Genomic DNA, 6,844 nt, shown 5'->3' on the forward strand with positions numbered 1-6,844 from the left:
GTTTCCTGCTAATGGACACTTAGTATTGTTTTCCCATGTCTTTATTTTAGTGTCTGTGCGTGTATGTTTTCCATAAAGACTTTTAGTCTGTCATATATAATGGCAAACTGATTTTAAGTTCTTTAAAAAATGTTTTGCATCCCACAAAATTTTATGACAAATTAATAATTCTGTCTAATATAAAATTGTTATTCAGGTTGAATCTCTGCCAAACATTGAAAGGAAAATCCTGTTCTGTCTAATAAAAGGGTAATATGCAAATCGAATGGCAGAAAGACCGGTCGCTATGACATGCACTGACCGCCAGGGGGCAGACGCTCAATGCAGGAGCTGCCCCCTGGTGGTCAGTGCACTCCCACAGGGGAAGCTCTGCTCAGCCAGAAGCTGGGCTCATGGCTGGCGAACGCAGCAGCAGTGGCGGGAGAGTGCTAAGGATGTCTGACTGACAGCTTAGGCTGCTTCCCATGAGTCAGTTATCAGTCGGACATCCCTTGAGGGCTCCCGGACTGCACATTTCATGTACTAGTCCTCTAGTTTCAAATAAAAAAAAAGACAACAAATGAACAGTTTATATATTTTGCAAGTAATATGTGATGTTTTATTAAACTGTGAGAATCTTATTTCTTTCTCTTCAAAGTCTTTATTTGGCTTTGGAAGCTGTCTTTCTCTTAAATGAATACACCACACATTTATATCATCTATAATAATAAAAGCATAATATGCAAATCGACCAAAAGACTGAACAGCAGAACGACCATCTGGGTGACCTTCCACATGACCACCCACTGGCGCCAAGCTAGCCAAGGTGGGTGCAATGCGATTGGTCGGGGGCCCGGCCATTGCCCCATGATCACCCTGCAGAGGGAGGCCCAGGCCACCGGCTGGCGGGGCAATCGATCAGTTGTGGGGCTCCACAATTGCCCCAAAGAGGGAGGCCCAGGCTTCCATGTGGTGGTGCTGTGGCAGGTGGGTGGGGCCTATCTCTTTGGGGCGATCGATCGTGGGGCTCCCAGACTGTGAGAGGGCACAGCTGGGCTGGGGCACTGCCCCCCGAGTGCATGCATTTTGTGCACTGGGCCTCTAGTTGTTTTATATTCCTTTTAGTAATAAATACAACATTTATTATATTTAGGAGTAATTTCAGCACTGATTTCTGCATAGAAATAGAAGAAATGGAGACTGTTACTACCTCAAGGACCTTATTTTAAAAAGTATAGGGTACAGTAAAATTGAAGCATATATTGCTATATAACCTAAATTGAGGAGTGGATTCAGGGACACTTTTAGAGGAATTGAATCTGAAAGATAGGTAGCAGTGAGTCTGGAAGAAGAGGAAGAAGGGAGTGTTCTATGTAGATGGATCAGCTTGTGCTTGAAGGGTCTAAAAGAAGCTCATATGGTAGGAGTGTAAGGGTCAAGAGATGAGTTTGGAAGGGAGTCCTGAAAGGCTTTATTTGCTTTGTTAATGAGTTTGGACTTGATCCTAAAGGCAGGGAAGAGCCATCAGGGGTTTTAAGCAGGAGAGTAAGTAACATGTCCTCAGATGGGTGTTTGTGAAGGTCACTCTGGCTATAGTACATGGAAAACAGTTGGAGGCTTGCAAGGCTGAAGAAAGGGTGCCTGGTTGGAGTCTGTTTCAGTAAACTTGGGAAAAGATGTTGGTGGCTTGAACTAGAAGAGTGGCTATAGGTATTGAAGAGAAAATTTAGAAATAAAAGTAACAAGATATGGTCATTGATTAATTTTGGATGAGGGACCCAGGAGGAGGAAGTAGAGGTGTGAGCTAGGAAGGAATCAAGGATGACCTGGTAACTCCGTGAATCTTGATGTCATTTCCTGAGAAGCTAAATACAGGAAACCTTAGTAAATATTTAAGTGAATGAATGAATGTAAAAATGATCTTAAATTTACAAAGGCAGGGGTATTTGGTGGTGGTGATAATAGCAAATACACGGCGCTCATAATGTGATTTACCTATCAATTTTGCATCTTTTTTTTTTTTTTAAGCATGCTGTATAAAATTGGTGCCCTTTTTCTTATAACTTCAACATGCTGGGCTCGCTGATACCTATTGCTTTCTCTAGGTTGGGTCAAATGTCTTGACCCTCTGGACAAATCTTCCTTTCTTCACTTAAGTGGTGTGTTCGTTTCCCTTTATTGCTAGAACAAATAACTAATAACTTAGCAATTTAAGGCAGCACACATTTTTACCTTACTAGAGGCCTGGTGCATGGGATTCGTGCACTGGTGGGGGGTGTGGCCTGCAGGGATCGGCCCACTGTGGTGGTGCCGCTCATCCCGGTCAGCCGAGCTGTGGACCCACCCTCTGAACAGCTGCTCCCACTGTGGGAGCGCACTGACCACCAGGGGGCAGCTCCTGAGCTGAGTGTCTGCCCCCTGATGGTCAGTGCAACTGGTCGACCGGTTGTTCTGGTCATTCCACAGTTTAGTCACTGGGCTTTTATATATAGAGAGAGTTTGGGAAAACAAAAATCTGAAATGAGCTGAAAAGGAGGCGTCAGTCAGGCTGTCTTGTTTCTGGAGGTTCCAGTGGGGAGTTCATTCTTGCCTTTCTCCAGGTTCTAGAGGGGACCTACATTCCTTGGCTCCTCCACATCTTCCAAGCCAGTATTGTAACCCTCAAATTCACATCTCACTATCCTCCCAATTAGGATGTGGGTATTAAAAGCTTTTACTTTTATTTATAACCATATTTATTTATTTATTTATTTATTTATTTATTTATTTATATTTTATTGATATTTCACAGAGAGGAAGGGAGAGGGATAGAGAGCTAGAAACATTGATGAGTGAGAAACATCGATCAGCTGCCTCCTGCACACCTCCCACTGAGGATGTGCCCGCAACCCAGGTACATGCCCTTGACCGGAATCGAACCCGGGACCCTTCAGTCCGCAGGCTGACGCTCTATCCACTGAGCCAAACCGGTTTTGGTAACCATATTTATTTTGATGTTAGTAAAAGAAACTTTCCAAATTATATTTAATGATTTCTGAGCATTATTTGCTTTGTTTTCTTATCTCTTTAGTTTGATAAATTATAAAAAATGAACTATAATCATGTCTCATCATAGTATTAATCATAACAACTAGCATTTAAGTGCTAGCTATGTGCCAGGTCCTTTATTTGTATCATTTCATATAATCATTGTAACAGCCACACAAGGGAGGAGGCGGTGTCCCATTTTACAAATGGGAACACTGAGGCTCGGAGGAGTTATCTGTCCCAGGGTCCTATAGCAAATATTTGCTAGAGCTGGAATTCGCACCAGATGTTTCTGCTAGTTTCTACTACCACTGTGGTGCCTTTATGGTGAGTATGCATAAAAATATATGAAATATGTTTGGTATGGATATAACATTTCTATTTTCTCTGTTAGGCAATTAGGAAATAATTAAGTGAAAAATTTGAAGCTGAGAAAGTTGTTCTTTTTTGTTTTCTGAATACACCAGGGAGGAGGATATCTTCAACTATTTTCTCTAAATGAAGCATTAAAAAATGACAAAATGGCCCTGACCGGTTTGGCTCAGTGGATAGAGCGTCGGCTTGCAGACTGAAGGGTCTCAGGTTCGATTCCAGTCAAGGGCATGTACCTTGGTTGCGGGCACATCCCCAGTAGGAGGTGTGCAGGAAGCAGCTGATCGATGTTTCTCTCTCATTGATGTTTCTAACTCTCTATTCCCCTCCCTTCCTCTCTGTATAAAACCAATAAAATATATTTTTTTAAAAATGACAAAATGTTTGTTTGACATTTAGAAAGACATATATTATAACACCTATGTCCTCACCACTTATCCTGACAGAGAATCTTACCAGTACTGTTGAAAAGCCTCTGTGCATTCCTCTCCGAGCTCATCTTCCTCGTCTCCTCAGTAGTAGCCTCTATCCCTGCGTTGGCACTTGTCATATCCTTGCAGCGTGTATATCTTGGCAGTGACCTGGTGGCTGAGTGCTGAATGTACTAGTATATGTGTTGCAGTGGTGCCCATGTTACTATTTTTCTGAAGAAACCTTAACACGTTTGTGTTTTTTTAAATTTAATAAATCTTTATTGTTCAGATTATTACAATTGTTCCTCTTTTTTCCCCCATAGCTCCCCTTCACCCGGTACCCACCCCACCCTCTGCCCTTACCTCCCGCCACTGTCCTCATCCATAGGTGTACGCTTTTTGTCTAGTCTCTTCCCGCACCTCCCACACTCCTTTCCCCCCGAGAATTGTAAGTCCACTCCCTTTCTATGCCCCTGATTCTATTATATTCACCAGTTTATTCTGTTCATCAGATTTTTTATTCACTTGATTTTTAGATTCACTTGTTGATAGACATGTATTAGTTGTTCATAATTTTTATCTTTACCTTTTTCTTTTTCTTCCTCTTCTTAAAGAATAGCTTTCAGCATTTCATATAATACTGGTTTGGTGGTGATGAACTCCTTTAGCTTTTTCTTATCTGTGAAGCTCTTTATCTGCCCTTCAATTCTGAATGATAGCTTTGCTGGGTAGAGTAATCTTGGTTGTAGGTTCTTGCTATTCATCACTTGGAATATTTCTTGCCACTCCCTTCTGGCCTGCATAGTTTCTGCTGAGAAATCAGCTGACAATCATATGGGTGCTCCCTTGTAGGTAACTAACTGTTTTTCTCTTGCTGCTTTTAAGATTCTCTCTTTGTCTTTTGCTCTTGGCATTTTAATTATGATGTGTCTTGGTGTGGTCCTCTTTGGATTCCTTTTGTTTGGGGTTCTGTGTGCTTCCTGGACTTGTAAGTCTATTTCTTTCACCAGGTGGGGGAAGTTTTCTGTCATTATTTCTTCAGATAGGTTTTCAGTATCTTGCTTTCTCTCTTCTTCTGGCACCCCCATAATTCTGATGTTGGTACGCTTGAGGTTGTCCCAGAGGCTCCTTACGCTATCTTCAAATTTTTGGATTCCTTTTGCTTTCTGCTTTTCCGGCTGAGTGTTTTTTGCTTTTTGTATTTCAACTCTTTGACTTGATTCTTGCGGTCCTCTAGTCTGCTGTTAGGTCTCTGTATAATATTTTTTATTTCAGTCAGTGTATGTTTAATTTCTAGTTGGTCCTTTTTCATATCCTCGAGGGTCTCGCTAAATTTATCGGCCTTTTCTAGAAAATTCTTGAAAAACCTTATAACCGTGGTTTTGAACTCTATATCCAGTTGTTTGTTTTCCTCCATTTCTTTCATTTGTGCTCTGTTTCTTTGTCTCCGCATTTTCGTTGATTCCCTGAATTTGTAGAGTAGCTTTGTGTGGTAGGTGTCCTCTAGGGCACAGTGGCTCAGCCCCCCCAGTTACCTGAGGTGGACACTCTTGGTGCACCCCTTTGTGGACTGTGTGCTCAGCCTTGTTGTAGTTAAGTCTTGATTGTTGTTGGTATCACTGGGAGGAATTGACCTCCAGGCCAATTGGCTGTGAGGATCAGCTGTGTCTACGCTGGGAACACTTCTGTGCTGGAGACACTCTTATGAGACAAGACTTGCAAAATTGCAAAACCCTCTGTGCTCAGCTTCGATGGGACGGAGTTTCAGGGCGGAGCAGACAGCCTTGGTTTCCCGTCAGCCCTGCCCTATGAGGCCCCTGGGTCTCAGTGTCCCTCAGTAATCGCTGCAAGCACCTCTGAGAGAAAGCCGCCCTTGAGTTCCACCCGCCGCCCTTGAGTTCCACCCGTTGCCCGGAACTGGAGTTCAGTGCAGTTGGGAGCTTCCTTCTCCCTCCCGCTTGAGAAAGCCAGCCGCGCACTCAGCCACCTGTGCACACAGCCGCCCGTCCTCTCCACATGCAAGTCTCTGTACCTCAGCCTTTTGCAGCTTCTCTGAGTCTCAATGTGCTTTCCTCTTTTCTTCTAGTTGTAGAATTTCCCCTCAGCCAGCTTTCCTGTGGTTCTGGATGGTGCCCGTTTTGTCTTTTAGTTGTAGTTTTGATATTGTTGTGCGAGGCAGCAGTTTAGGTGTTTACCTATGCCGCCATCTTGGTTTCTCCCCTTACCATGTGTTTTTGCCCTTTTTTTCTAAACTGACCTCCGATTTGTACCAGCACTGAGTCATGCCATCTTGTGCTCTCCCCACCGTATCTTATAATGTGGGAGAGGAATAAAAATGTACTCAATTTCAGAGCCTACAGCTATGGGACAAAGGATCAGATCAACAGGTTGGCATTTTCTTCCACCGTGATCTGGAGTCAGATTGGTATAAAGAGCCTACCATAAATAATCTCGAGGGCCTCATGACTGAAACTTTTTAAGATGAGTGGGTTAGGCCCAAATCCAGTTAGGTTTCAGGTGGATGAGCACATTCCGTGTCCCTAACATTTCCCTCAGGTCTCAAAATCAAGTGTAGTAGTCTTCACTTATGTTGTCTACGGAAGCTCCTTGTCTTGTGAGAGATTCCCAGCAGGGTCAGAGTATAGTTTGTACTTGGTCATGGTCATGTGAGAGGTCTTTTCCCCCAAAGCGACTTCCTCAAGTTGGCAAAGACTTGAATGAGGCTTCTGGAAAAGGACAGAGACAAAAACAGGAACAAAATAAAGCCAATAAGTTGCTAGTTAATATGTAGCTTCAAAAACAAAATGTTTCTATTTCAGAATGATTGGTTTATGGGAAAAAGTAGAGACCAAAACTTTCAGGGAAGAGAGGAAAATAGGTAATAAAACCAGTGAGAAGTAATCAAGAATTGATTGTGGTGCAGATTGAGGACTGGGACTAACTATAGAAAAGATGCTACTCTTGGGATTAAATGCCCGAGACACATGATAGTTTGTAAAGAGAACAGTGAGTGACTAGAAAATATCAATAACTAGCTCTTAATATCTGGGACA

The sequence above is a fragment of the Plecotus auritus genome (assembly GCF_963455305.1).
Source record: "Plecotus auritus genome assembly, chromosome: 3".
Lineage (NCBI taxonomy): Eukaryota > Metazoa > Chordata > Mammalia > Chiroptera > Vespertilionidae > Plecotus > Plecotus auritus.